General features: G+C 45.8%; 1 protein-coding gene across 2 annotated transcripts in view; it reads left to right on the forward strand.

The window, feature by feature from the left end:
* PNPLA7 (patatin like phospholipase domain containing 7) overlaps positions 1 to 15,056 on the forward strand; it is a 1,294,112-nt gene that overhangs the window by 755,183 nt on the left and 523,873 nt on the right. The gene's annotated exons all lie outside the window — the stretch shown is intronic.

Below are 15,056 nucleotides of genomic sequence, written 5' to 3' on the forward strand. Positions count from 1 at the left end.
TCATCTTTATCAAGTTGACGTATGACTGATAAATTGAAAAAATATTTTCCCTGTTCCTCTGTGTTTGCATGACATAAATTAGATCCCCCCGCAAATTCCCATTTTATATGGTCTGACTTGACAGTGCATCTGTTGTCAGACAGTTTAGGGATCATCACTAGAGAGGGTATTTGGCTTCGCATACATGTTAGGAGCCAAGAGAACATGTTTTTTGGTTTGTGCAGAAGTTTTGTGCTTCCTTAAAGTGCTTGCCCTCCAGAAGCTGTGATCATTTTGTTTATTCATCCAACTACCTAAGCTTGGAAGTTCAGGGGATACACATGACATTTGAATTCGATTAAAGTGCCTTGAATAACTAGAAACGTTATGATGTTTTTCTCTGGCAACAGCATAGATGGGAGGAGGGCAGTCATTAGTCTAAATTAATTTTAGGTCTGGCTTGACAGTGCACTTGTCACCTCACTTTATAATTTACATCAATATTATTCTACAGCTCTTTGCTTCCACACAAATACATAATTATCACCCATGCTGTTTACTTGTAATGCTTCACATTGCTGTGCAACATTTCTTGAAAGCCAGACCTGTTGTTGTTGTCAATGTTTGTTTACATGTATGATAGTGCACAGTTTATGGTTGTCCAGTTGATAGTCCATTTTTAAGTTGAGTGTACAAATGCTTTTCAACCTGTTCTAAGTATTCTGTGGGCTTTTAACCACACCCATCACTTTTACTCATTTGTGGGCTTACCTTTCAGAAATCCCTTGATGTCATTGTTAAATGCTTTGTTAGTCCAGCCTTGGGGCGATTTTGTTACCGCCTTTCAGACTGACCCTGTTCCATGGATTATTGCACAATTGTCGATATACTTAAGTGTGGGCAAACTATATTTTCTTTTGTCTCTCCCCTTTGTGCTCCATGGCACTTCCAGTGCAGAATAGCAGCACAAACTCCATTGGCGGTATTGAACTGCTGGTCACATTGTTCACACTGTTATCTAATTAGAGTCATTTCTTTTGGCTCTCCCCTTCACGTTTCATAGCTTTCACAAAAACACTTGGAATTGATAAATGCTTAACGTAAACAAATCCTCAAAGTGGCACAGCAGGAGAACTGATACTAGAATATTCACTGCACTCTGTAAACTCGCCCCATAATACTTTGGAAACATTCTTTTACAAAACATTTTTTCACATAACTCAGCCTTTGGTGATCCTAGGGCAATGGGACCACCACCGAAATGTTCAGCACAATGCACTTTCTGTCTAGGTCATCTCAGGGTCCCCACACTAAGTTAGTGGAGACTCCAAAATAATAATTCTTTCCACCATTCAGTGTCTTTTTAAGCTCTCTCAGGGCTTGAACTTTTGTTTTACAGCTGAGAGTAGGTAATGTTTTAAGGGCCTTGTTTGTAATATCGTTGCAGTATGTCTGCCAGCCCTGAAATGTGTAATGCAGTACACCCTCTAGGTGCTAAATATATGGCTGCACTGCATTAGTTTCTGCCATTCTGTTTTCATGTGGATATGCCCTGTAGGGGATAACTATATGATTACTTGACCATGTTACTTAGAAATGCTATTTTTACTGTGGTGCCCCTTAGGGGCTGCTCTGAGCATTACAGTCAACATACTACAATATTCTCGGCACTCAGAATCTTGACCCATAATGCTTTTCAGAGCATCACTTTTACAAAATATTTTTGATCGTAACTTAGCATATGGTGGTCTTAGGACAGTGGGACCACTTTCAAAACATGTTCATCACAATATCTAAATCATCTCTGGGTCCCTACACTAGATTAATGGGGGCCCCAAAATAATAACACAAAAAGTAACCCATCCCACCATTCAGTGTATTTGTAAGCTCTCTTATGCCTGGAACGTTTGTTTTGCACCTGGGAATAGGTTGGTTTTTTAAGGGACTTGTTTGAAAAATTAGTCCAGTAGGCCTAGTAGCCCTTTAGTTATTCGCAAGGCTACTGGAATTATGTGGCAGAAAGGACCAAAATATGCAGCATGGTTAACCAGTTATTGTGGCAAAAGAAGTCCAGTTATAAATTTACAATGCCAATAGCTCCAACTCAAGTAAATGCGAGACCTGTTGCATTGCAAATACTTGTTTCTGGTTTGCAGCCGCTGCATAACTTTGGTGGTAAGCTAGCCACTTGTTCTCCCCTCTAGTCTCAATTTGTTGGCTATTTGTCTTTCAGCCGGTAGTGTGAGGATTTTAATTACTCTTCATTCCTTTACCATACACATGTGCCTGTAGGAAATCACCTTGGCTCTGTTTCCTCCAATAATGTTGCCACTGCTGTTTCAGCAACAGGGTCTTAAATATGTTTTATTTTTTTTGGACAAGGTTAGTGGACTGCTACTGTACTTGTGACCAATGGTGGTGTATTCCATTGATTGTCTTACAGTTGTAAAGCATGCTGCACGTCTTGGATCAGGGTGTACCATTTATATTGTACCCATTCTGCAGCTTGATTGGTTTATAGTAAAAAAAAAAAAGACTAATTTCTTGAGCACTTTATTCATGCTAGTGAAGTTCATACAAAAATATACACCAAGCCATTCATGAAAAGAGGTAACACTTTTTAGTAACCCTTCATCAGAAGGAGAGGAGGGGTCGAAATAGCATTCCTGGAGTCATCAATAAGTCATTCTTGTCTCAAGTCTGAGCTGCTTGGAGGCGTGTCCTGCAAGATGGCTCAGCGACTGTGCTGAGCATGAGCTCCCAGCCTTGACATCCTGAGGCATCCTGTTGCTTGCCTATACACCTACAGTCCAACTGCATAGTGAGACAGAAAACAAGTGAACGAGTCAGTGAAGGTCCAGGCCTGCTTCGTGACTCCATAACAAGGGCATGATGCACCAGTAAAAGCCTGCAGTGGGTGAAGTATCCAGGCAGCAGAGGGCCAGACAGGCTTGCCCAGCACAGATCGCCGGCAGAGGAGATTAGTTGGCAGCCCTGTCTCTGGGCGTGACACTAAAATTACCATGGCCCACGGGGAAGGAGTGGGGCGACCCCCAGTGCCATCCCTCCACTTTCACATCTAACTCACCAAACCTCACTCTACTACCATGACCTCCCAAACAACCCTACTAAATTCTCCCTCATTTATCTCACCCTCCTACTATGATCTCCCTAACCCTTCAACAGACTCTTCCCTCCTCCATCCCCCTTTCCTCATCCCAAGCCTTTGGGATGAGTAAATGAGGGATATACTCCTAATTAACACTTCTGGATTTCTTTCCTCCTCCACCCCTCCATTACTCCAGTCAATCTAACTAACAAACTCTCATATTCGCGGCTCAAATTAACTCATAATAATACTAAAACTGTACTCATATTTCCTGATATCCATCACTAATTCTTGTTGGGTTCCGGAGAAGCGTGCTACTCGCTGAAAAGTGCTTCAATGCCTCGCCAGGGGTAGTAAGCGCTATATAAATACTATTACAATACAATAAGGACCAGAAGACAGGGATGGCAGAGCTGGTTGTTTTAATGAAATGACAAAGGCGCTGTAAAGCAGCACAAGTCCATAAGCACCAGCGACTCCTGTGCACCAAGGGCAGCCCACGTATTGGACCATGTAAAAGGACCCACAAGCTCAAACCCCCCCCCCTCCACTGTGACAGCTTTAGACAGTGGGGCACAGAGGATAGTTGGCCAGCAAAAACAAGGCATGGTGCTGGGAAAATGTGGGTCAGCAGGAACAGAACTACATTTACAGCCTTGAATGCTAGTCTGTGGCCTATTGAGTGTGAACTGATTAGGTGCACCTCCTTGACACACTGTCCTCAGCGACCTTTAGCGAGGGGAGCCTGAACGCATTCAACGACTCAGACACACAGAAGTAACTGGATGCTGAAAACCTTGCTTGTGACATCTACTTGCGGGAGATCCCCTGGGTGGTGCATATTGCACAGATTGTTCAGATTGCAATGTACCTGCTGTCTTCCAGTTAAAGAAGGGGCTATAGTGCTGCAGTGAACTAAAATTGTACTGTTTGGGGAGCACCTGACAACATAATGAAAGCGCTACTCTATATCAGAATGGATCGAATAGGTGTTTGCCTGCCATACTAGAGGGACAGGATGCCAGGTGATGGAACTGGCTTCCCTGGGAAGAATACAAACCCTGTAAAGCTTCACAAGTGCTGGAAAAGTGCAGCGCAGCCAAATGCGTATTGGAAGGGATGGCACTCCCTCAAAATGAGACACACAGTACCACTCGGCAGACAAAGATGGTTCAATACACGGTGAACGGCATCTCTCACACATCCCAGATCTCAAATGAAGGGGCACGGAGCGCAGGCTCAGAACCCTTGGGATCCCATATATTAGAGGCAATTGAAGCATCTAAATCTGCAGTCTAGTCCAAAATAGAATCAATGGCCATTGATCTTAATCCCCTATGAGCAGACCTCCGTAAGGTAGTGTAATGATCAACTAAAATGGAACAACATGTATGAACCTTTCAAGAAGAGGTGTCCGCCCTAAAATTAATGATTGTGCAACTGGGAACCCGCATGCACCCACTTGAGAACCGAGTGGAGGATGATGAAGTGCGTGCAAGAAGAGGCAATCTTAGATTTGTAGGATTCCCCAAGGTAATAGAAGGATCAACGCCTGAGAACTTTTTGGAAGATTGGATCAGAAAAACTCTCCCGGGGACGGAGCTGTCATCCCAGTTTGCGGTGGAAAGGGCCCACAGGGCGTTGGTTCCACGGCCATCGCCTGGCAGTCCCACAAGAACCATCATAGCAAAAAATATTTTGTTAGAGAGACTGTGACAGTATTTTGCAAGGGGCGAGGCAGACGAAGGAATCCCACGTTCCAGGATCACACACTATGCATTTTCCCTGCCTATACCAGAGCTGCATAGCAGCAGCAGAGATCCTTCAGTGGAGTGACACAAAAACTGCGCACAGTGGGTCTGATTTACATATTACTATACCGAGCAAAACTGAAAGTGCTGTGGGAGGGTCGCATCCAGTTCTTCATTACACCGAAAGAAGCATGGGAATGGTTGGAGGTCTGGGGCAGTGAAAGTATACCAGCTCAGTCACAGGACAATGTGAGCTTTGAGGTGCAAAGAAGTAAACATGATGCGACAGCCTGTCGGAAAAAGAGCTGCCATGAGAAGTAAAACTAATTCACTTTACATGTAGTAGTCCGCCCTGATGGAGCCTTAGACCTGGAAAGGCAGAGAAATGAGGGACGAAGCCAGGGCGCTGGTGAAGTCCATCACTTTGTCTACTTTCGCCCAGACTGTCTCGCTTGCAGCAGATGACACAGAAAACCCAGAGATATAGATGCTGAACTACCATGAATGCCCACTGCCGGATACCAGATGAATGACAAAGAACACTTTTGGATGAAACTGTTGGAGATGACTAGAGTAGCAGAGTCCCAAACACAGTTGGTATACAAACCTACAGTGTGTCACTAATGGAGGTGACCGCCAGACAACCAAAGCAAGTCTGGGCCAGGGCAATGTCCGGCTGTTTCTGCCTGCCCCATGTCTTTCCTTATCTGTTCTTACCCCTTTTGCATTCTTTCTCTCTACCATCATTTACCCGTTATCTCCTACCTTTTTCTTCCTGTGCTCTTTTCTGTCATCCAGCTCCGGACACCTTGTACCCTTTATTTTTGTTTCTTCGTCACCAAAGCTACATTGATCTGCATAACAGATTGAACGGAGTGAGGACACAGAATCCTCGTCATGGTACAGGCGAATGGCTGGACATAAACTGCGCTAACACACACTCCACCATTTGCAGCGCTCTTGGGTGTTGGAAGTTGTTAAATATTAGCACGTTGCATTCTTAGATCTTGGGGAGGGGGTTATTGGGATGGGTGGGAATAGATATGGGTGGGGTGACACGAGTTGAGTTTAGAGGTGTTTACCCGTGTTGAAAGGGGTTGTTAGTTGTGAGGTTTGACATGCTGCAGGGAAAGGGAGGTTGAAGCCTATTAGCGGGAGAGGCAATGGAGTGTGGGGGAGGGTGAGAGAAGGTGGAGGAAGTGTGTGAGCTGCTGTGATGGTTGAGAATCTACAACTACTCACTTGGAATGTGAGAGGCCTGAATAATTTTGTAAAACGATACAAATTGACACTCCTTTGCAAAAGAGAAGTAAGCAGCTGAGTTAAGTTTCCCCCTTCTATTTTTTCTGCAATTTCTGGGTTTCTTCTAACAAATCCATATTCCAGTGTTACAGGAAATGCACCTGTTAGAAGAAGAAACCCATAAATTGCAGAAAAAATGGAGGGGGCAACTTTACTCAGCTGCTTACTCCTCTTTTGCAAGGGGAGTGTCAATTTGTATATCTCCTGGGGTCTCTTTCCGAATGTGGTGTGTCACAGAGGATGTAGCAGGAAGATATGTGCTCATGTATGGTGAGCTAGATGGGAAGGAAATCTGCCTTATGAATGCATATGCCCCCAATACTGATGATGCTGGGTTTCTCCAATATATGGAGACTGAACTTCTCTCATATACTGGGACACCTGTGGTGTGGACAGGAGACTTTAACTGTATTCTTGATGGAGAACAGGACCAACACCACCTAAACAAGGAACAAAACCTCAGATGGTTACAGTCCTCTGAGACACAATGTCCACATTCCAGCTTGAGGATATCTGGTGAGAAATATGTCCAAACACCGGGACTTATTAATGCTACTACGCCACTCATAGGACACACAGCTGTCTGGACAGATATTGGCTCTCCGCTGAAGGGAGAATAAATGTTAGTAAGTCACTTATCAGGTGTGATTTCTCTCTGATCATGTGCCCCTGCTCTTAGAACTGAACATTTAGGAGAGAAGACCAGTGATGTCACTATGGCGTTTGCAACAGGACTCATTACGAGATCCAGAATATAAGATAGATTTTCAACTGCCGTTACAAGGCTACATGAATGTTAATTTGTACTCCACAGGATCACGGGGAGTGGAGTTAGAGGAATTGAAAGTAGTACTTTTGGGGGAGAGTATTTGCAAAATGTACGGTACTAGGAAAAGTTGGAGGGAGACTTACAGGATGGAGATGGTACTCTCTTACGACAGCAAACCAACTATCCAGAGCACGGTGTAGATGGTGAGGAATTAGTGGAGGCACGGAGACAGGTTGAGAGACTCTGGAATAGACTGGACTGCCACACTAGGTAGGAATACAAACAGTGGTTGCATAGAGAAGGGGATAAGTCAGGCTGCATGCTGGCCTAGTTGCTGAAACAAGAAAAGGTGACGCTAGTGATCCTTTCTTTACGAAAACCAGATGGGGTACATGTGACAGGAAAAACAGCTATAGATAAAAAACTGTACACACACCTTGCTGCAGTATACATGACCCCTACGGGAAGGGATTCTCCAGCCTTGACAGAGTTCTTAGATAGACAAGAGCTCTCCAGACTGACCCAGGGGCAGATGGGAGTGCTGGAAGGGGAAGTATCTCTAGAAGAATTGCAGGAAGCATTCCGAAGTATGGCCACCGGAAAATGTCCGGGACTGGATGGGCTCCCTATGGAAATTTATCAGAAGTTAGCTCAGACACTCCTCCCAGCATTGCTAGAAATGTTCCGAGAAGCACTGGAGAAGGGGAGCTTGCCTCTACACATGCGCAAAGCACTAGTTATCATGCTTCCTAAGCCAGAGAAATACCCCATGGACTAGGATCCCACTACCCACTGTCTATTTTGAATGTAGATGTCAGACTATTGGCCAGGGTTCTGGCACAGTGTTTGAGCAGAGTAATAGGTGGCCTCGTCCATAAAGATCAGTGTAGATTTATACCAGGGAGGGGCACACACATGAACTGTCGCATGTTTTACTTGAAACGACAGGCCATGAGATGCAATCGGTGCTGGTGGCCTTAGATATTGAAAAGGCGGTTCATACCTTATCATGGGCTTACCTGTGGGAGGTACTGAGGCGAATGGGCTTCGGGTCAGTATTTTTGTCCTGGGCAAAACTATTGCACACAGAACCCAGCGCTAGAGTGTGTACGAGGAGGGTGGTATCACCTTTGTTTCGTTATAAGAGGGGAACAAGAGAGGGAAGCCCCTTGTCCCCCCTTCTTTTTGTGCTCGCTATAGAGCTGCAGGTAATTCATCTTCCATTGGAGCTGAGTGCACATGGCATAGAGATGGGGGCCACAACTCATGTGGTGTCTCGATTTGCTGATGACACTTATATTTAATGGATCCCAACTGCTCAGTCCCAATACTCATGCAGCTCATGGCCAACTTTGAAGACCTGTTGGAGCTGAAAGTCAACCCACGCAAGACCGTGCTCTTCCTGCTGGATTCATTGGCGGGTAGAGAAGTGGGAGAGCTCCTGGTATTGGGTATGCAATGGCAACTGCAATATTTCCGTTATTTAGGAATGCAGATTACGCATGACATGAGGCAACAATATAATTTAGATATATCGAAGAGTCCTGCACGGACCTGAGGCCTCGGTGAGTTTCTGATAAACATTGCCTCTCATGGTGATAGTCAGAGTAGCATAGAGTAAAATGGTCTTATTACCTAGGTGTCTACATGTCATGCAGAAGTCGATGTGTGAGCTACTGTAATCTCTCTCGATCTTTAGACAGGTTACTGATATCCTTGGTTTGGGCAGGGAAACGCAGTAGAGACAGGTTGGAGGTAGAAGGAGGCCTGAGATTACCAGACCTTCAATTATATTATTGTGCGGGATTACTACAATATGCAGCATTGTGGTGTGATGCTGAACCCAGACAGGAAAAAGCAATGCTATCGGACTGATAGAAGTCGAGACTCTGCCCAGGCTGCTTATGAGAGGCCATAGGCTACTGGAGGTCACCCCTTCATAGTTCCTCAGGTTGCCCAAGCATGGGAATCAGTGGTCAAGGGAGTGTTGGAGTGTGCCATTATGCCAAACATTTACCGATTTGGTGGCTACGCCCCTTCTAGTTAATGCAAGAATCTATGGATCTGACGCATTGGATGGAAGGGGCATTCCAGATGGCTGAAGATCTATACTTGAACAGTACATTTCAGACGGCCGAAGAGGCTAGAACTCAGTTTAGAGTATCCCAGAGACAGTTTTTACAATATGCAGCTATCTCCCAAATAATACATGAAATTTTGCCAACATTCCCAGATGTGCCCAGCAAATTATGGATGCTAGATCCTAGACCCTGGCTCTAATAAAGGACATATTTCCAGACTGCAGGCCGCCCTTAAAAAGGATAGATTCACTAATATGGAATCTGAGGACCAGTTAGGATGGAGAACTTGACTCACCACTTAAAGGTGGAGAATGAAAGAGCTCTAGGGCATTAGTACAGGAGGGTGTGAGTAACACGAGATTTGAACAAATACAGTTGTATTATTTACGTAGGGTGTATTTAACCCTGCAGCGACTACATTGTATCTACCCCGCAAGAGAGGCAGGCTATAAAAGATCTCATGCGATACCAGCTGTTTTTATACATATGGCTTGGAAATGCAGGGTGTTATTCCCCTTTTGGGAGGGGGTACAGACAGTGCTGCAAAGGCTGACAAAAATAGAGGTGACGTAATACGACATTGCCTACTAGGACTGTTGCCAACGCCGAAACGGGGAATTAAAATAGCCTACTGTTTTGCCCATGTTGGATTAGTTTTGGCCAGACGCAGAATTGCGATACAATGGGCCAATCAGTCATCCCTGTTCCTGTAGAAGTGGCGAAGAAACTTACTGGGATCGGCAATAGCGGAGAAGTGTAGCCTGAAAAAGGCCAGAGTGGGCGAACAAGCGGAAAGAGATCTGAAGAGTTGGTGTGTCCTGGCAAACAGGGCAGGGAGAGAGGAGACGAGGGAGCGAAAGAGAAGATAGGACAGAGCTGGTGTCTACATCTGGCTCAGAGGACTCCGATGGATTGGGACGAGAAAATTAGGATGATCAAGCCGCAACCCATGGTACTGGATAATAAAATGAAAAACCCAATGCTTTGTAATATGCCCACTACCTTCATTTCATTACTTGTTAATGTTATTATTTGGGTCATCCTAGGTGCCCCACACTCAGGCTGCATATTTTTTATTGTATATTTCTAGTTGAGGGGCACAAAGTTGCATTCATATGTCACAATTTGATGCAAGGTACTCACTGTATACTGTACGTATATTAAAAATATGCAAATAAAGATATTAAAAAAAGAAATGAGATCTGTATAAAACATACAGGGCCAGGAATGATCTGACTACAAAACTAGCATTACATTAAGAAATATGAGTGTCAAGAGCCTTTCTGAAATTCAAGAGGAAGGATTTAGTATTTTCTTCTCAGGCCTGAATTCCCCTTTCCGAACCTGTCACAGAGGACCTCTGGTTGCTATTCGTGTAAATGTATCCTTGGAATCAGTAAAAATTTGCTGCCAGCCTTTCCCCTAATCCAGAAAGCAGAAGGGGAAGAAAAACAGGTCAGGTTAAATCCCTGCGTGTGGCAGCCGCCAGCACCTTTATTCTTCTCCATCACAACCACTAGATGTGTGTTCTGAATCCTTTTCTATTTTAGAAAACCCTAATCATCATCTAACCCATCCAAGATGGAAACGTTTAGGTTGGTCATACTGAAAGTGCTTCAACTGTACTATGGTGCTGGGAGCTGCTTCTCTTTCAAAGAATTCTGGTGTGGTTTTATCTCACCACAGAGTCTTGGCAGGTGTTTCCTAGGGTTTTGTTGGAAAGCACCCTTTTCGACATGGTTAGCCCCCACTTATTGCCTGATTTCTAATGTGGTTTTGACTGTTGAGCACTGGGTCCCAGTGCCAAATCTCTTTCCCCCAAACTGCACAGTCGTTTTGCACATTTGACAAACTCTTTAGCTACCACTGTAAGTCCCTAGTAGTTGTTACCTGTGGTACCTAGGGCCTGGGGTACTAAGGAAGGTCTCTGAGGGCTGCAGCACCAGTTGTGCCACCCTCAGGGACCCCTAACCAAACCAACACAGTGCTGCCATTGCAGACTGCATGTGTTGGTGCAGGCTAAATTGAAAACATGACTTATCACACAACTCTGTGTACCAGGTCCCCTATCACTTCATGTGCCAGATGTAAGTCACCCATAAGGCAGGGTGCATCAAGGCACATGTGAGGGCATATATGGGTGAGCAGATGTGCCCCTATTATGTCTCTTTTGATTCTGAGACATAGTAAGTGAACAGAAAAGCCATTTTAAATGCATGTATTGGACACTGGTCATTAGAGTTCCCAAGCGACATAATGGCTTCTCTGAACCCTGGGATGATTGGTATCAAACATCTCAGAATAATAAACCCTTACTGATCCCAGTGATGTATATATTAATAAATGTGTTAGAGGTGCCCCCTGAAATCCTACTAGCTAATAGTGTGCTGAATGGCTGGTCCTGACCAGCTCAGCCACCACTGATGTGTTTCTGCCCCCCACCCCCCAAGGTGAGAGCCAGCATTCTTGAGGGCCTGAGAGAAAAGCCTGCACTGGGCAGAGGATGGACATTCCAGAGTGGGAAGCTTCAAAGGCATAGCCTCCTTTGTAGTGCGACCCAGGTCTCTCCACATGGTGGAGATGACAGACTCCCCTTCCCACCCCCTCGGCCTGACCACACTTTTGGCAGCAGCACAGGTGGGAAAAGTAGGCAGATTAGGAGGTGTGCCCACTTAATGCCAATCCCACCCCTACAGTGGACGAACTGAATTAGACCCTACTTTTTAAATTCCTCCATCTTGTGTGGAAGGAATTAGGCCACTAGGGTTAGGGTTATGCCCACTTCCCAGCGGTGGTGGTCATAGAAAAGGTGTAATCACCCTAAAGGTGAGCAGCCCATTGGCTACTACCTGTCACTCCCTGTAATGCTACTAAATTGAGTATATAGGTGGCACCCCTGAACCCTACATCTCAGATCCTGACTACCTACAAAACAAAAGCTAAAGAAGAGTCACCCTTGCAAAATAGGAACAGAATCTCCTGACTTGGAACCAGCCTCTCTGGCCTGCCTGCTGACCTTGACGGACTCTGCCCAAAGGATGACTCGTCCTGTAGCTGAGCATCCAAGGAACCCAGGAGGACTGCCTGCCTTCTGCAAAGACTCACTCATGTGAGCAGCCAAACTGCTCTGCACCCAAGTTTCAAGAATGGTCTCTGCAGCCCCTGAAACATCAAGGACCCAGCACCCGAAGTGACCTCTGTACCTGACCAGAGGTGAAGCCAACCAACAGTGCCAACCCAGGTCCCCAGCTGTCTAGAGTCTGTGTCCACTCAGGTTTCACCCCTCTTGGACTCTCCCAAGTTGCCTGCAGCCTCTGCACGCAGGCCCCCCTCCCTGCAGCATGGTGAGAGGAAACCCGACACCTCCAACAACCACTGCACAAGTCACCTCTGACCCCATCTGAGGTGGGTCACTGGTGCCAGTGACATCCCCTGGCTGCCCTTAGCTTGAATCCTCCCTGGGTTCACCCCTGCCAGACTCCCCGATGACGCCTCAACACGCAGGACCCCATGACAGCGAGTGCTCCCAGACGAGAAAACTGAACGCCTAAAGACACCCCTGCATCTGTCGCATCTGGGCAAAGGAGAACAGGACCAAGGGTGCAGATATGTCCCCGAGCACTCCAAGTCTAGTACCTACCTGCTGTTGTCTTTGACTGGCTTCCTAGCCAGAGCCTGCAGCCTGTCACAAGGGCCAACTCCCATAGAAAATCATTGGGCAACTGACTCCTTACTGCACCTCTCCTTCCAGTGGCCCCAGTGCTGCCCGGTGTGACCTGTTGGTGTGGTTTTAAACAGTGCCCAGTACTTACCTTTGCTCCCTGAGCTCAACTTCATAAGTCATTGTTAACCCTGTGCTCGCTGAACATTGTTTTCTTCGATAGGATAACATTGAGACATCTCTGAAAATTGCATTAAGCGTTGATTTCGGAACTTGCAACTTATTTATGCTTAAAAGTCTACTTACCTGATGGCAGCGTTCTTGGGTTTCAAACATATAAATGAATTATTTTTCTAAATTGGTCTCAGATTTATTCTTTGAGCGTGTGTCTCATATATTGCCTCTGTGAGTACAACAAATGCTTAGATAAGGCTGATAAGCCTAACTGCTCGTCCACGCTACCACAAAATAGAGCATTAGTCCTATCTACTTTTGCCTCTGCAAAACCAATTGAGGATCCACCTGACTCTGCACAGTGTACTTCATTTTATTACACTACATTGTGAGCCTTCTTCCTACACCCATGGATCTGAGATGGATGCCAGTCTGGTTCCCACCGTGGATACCTCCCAGTGTACTCCACTTGACCTTGACCTGACTCTGGTCCATTACTCAGATCAGGCCACTCAGTGGGCTCCAACCCTACTTTCAGTGCTGAGTCAACCTACCAGCACCACAATCGACCAGTACCACCTAAACCCCCAGCACCACACTCACTCAAAACTGTACTACATACCACGTGATGATGATGATGATGACAACCAAGATGAAGCTTACTAAGGGGACATTTTTGAAGACCTACAGGATGCCATTGGTGCCTGTACATCTTCCTAGATAGGTGTGTTCTCACCTATTCTGACTATAGTGACAGAGAATTCTGCTTCATTTTCGACAGTGATCAGGAGAGTCACAGAAGTCGTGGACCTCATATTGCCAGCTACAGAAGTCAAAACGAATGTTCTTACTAAAGTCTTCAACCCTTCACAACAAAGCAGGATCATCTTCTGCATTCGTTTGAGGCATTGGCAGATGTGCTGGTGGCATCTGGACAAAGCCAGGATCTTGCTCACAGGTCAGTAGGCAAGTGGCAAGGTGTTATAGATGTGCTACCAGGGACACAGATTTTCTGTTCCAGAATCCCACCTCAGAGAGTTTAATAGTACAGGCATTCATAGGTCAAGAGAGGGCCTGCACAAGACGTAGGTTGTGGTTACTATTCCCGCTGCTTCCCAGTGCTGAGAAAGGACAGAGTACTTTGTCCTATACTTGATCTGCATCGTCTCAGTGCAAGCACGCAGGGTGGGGTTGTGGATCCTATGCTTGGCTGGAGAGCTAGGATATTTTCCTGGTGTTGGAACACCTGGCAGGCTCTTTGAATGCCAGGGCGGTCAAACTCAGCGATCAGTGCTTTGTGGATCAAAAATGGAGACTACCCATGGTGGTGCAAAGTCTCAGCTCAACATGGGAGAAGCTTAGCTTGATCTGTTTGCCACTGCTGACAACACACAATGTCAGCACTTGTGTGCTTTGGAGTTTCCAAAGTGACCGTAGCTTGGAGATGCTTTCAATTTAGGCTGTAACATGGGAGTCCTATATGCGTTTCTGCTGATACCACTTGCCCATCGAGTTCTCAAAAAGATTAGGACTACCAGTGGCTCCAGATTGGGCACAGAGAATATGGTATCCTGAACTCCAGAGCATGAGCATTAGTCCTCTGATCTTGCTGCCCCTTCAGGAGGATCTCCTGTCGCAGCAATAGGGCATGATGCTGCACATGAACCTGCGCATGCTGCACCTTCATGCATGTATATTGAGTGCATCAGCTGAGTCTTCGATCTCCTGCCTGAGGTCTGTGATGGCATCTAGCCAGCTACGCTCCCCTCCTCCAAAACTGTATACGCCTGCCATTGGGAAAGTTTGTGACATTGTACTCCTCTCGTGAGGCGGACCCCTTTTCTGTGCCATTGTCTGAGGTGTTGATGTTTATTTTGCTTTGGTGTGACAACGCCTTGCCCTGAGCACTGTTAAGGGTTACTCATCAGCCATTTTGGCTTTTCTGCGATTGCCAGACCATCCTTCCCTGTTTGTTACTTGTTCTGACTCATTTTCTGGAAGGTTTATAGCTCTTTTTTCCTCCTATCCCCTTTGTGATGCCTCGTGGGGCCTCGATCTAATTTCTGATGTGTTCCTCCTTAGAGCTGTTACACAGCTCTCTACACTTTTGCAGCTTTTCTTGGTGGCCATTACCTTGGCCTGGAGGGTCAGCAAGGTGCAAGCTCTATAGATCCATCCTTCTCATAACAGCTTTTTCCCTGACATACTAGTTTTTAGGAAGTGTTAGTTT

The sequence above is a fragment of the Pleurodeles waltl genome, chromosome 6 (assembly GCF_031143425.1).
Source record: "Pleurodeles waltl isolate 20211129_DDA chromosome 6, aPleWal1.hap1.20221129, whole genome shotgun sequence".
NCBI classification, from domain to species: domain Eukaryota; kingdom Metazoa; phylum Chordata; class Amphibia; order Caudata; family Salamandridae; genus Pleurodeles; species Pleurodeles waltl.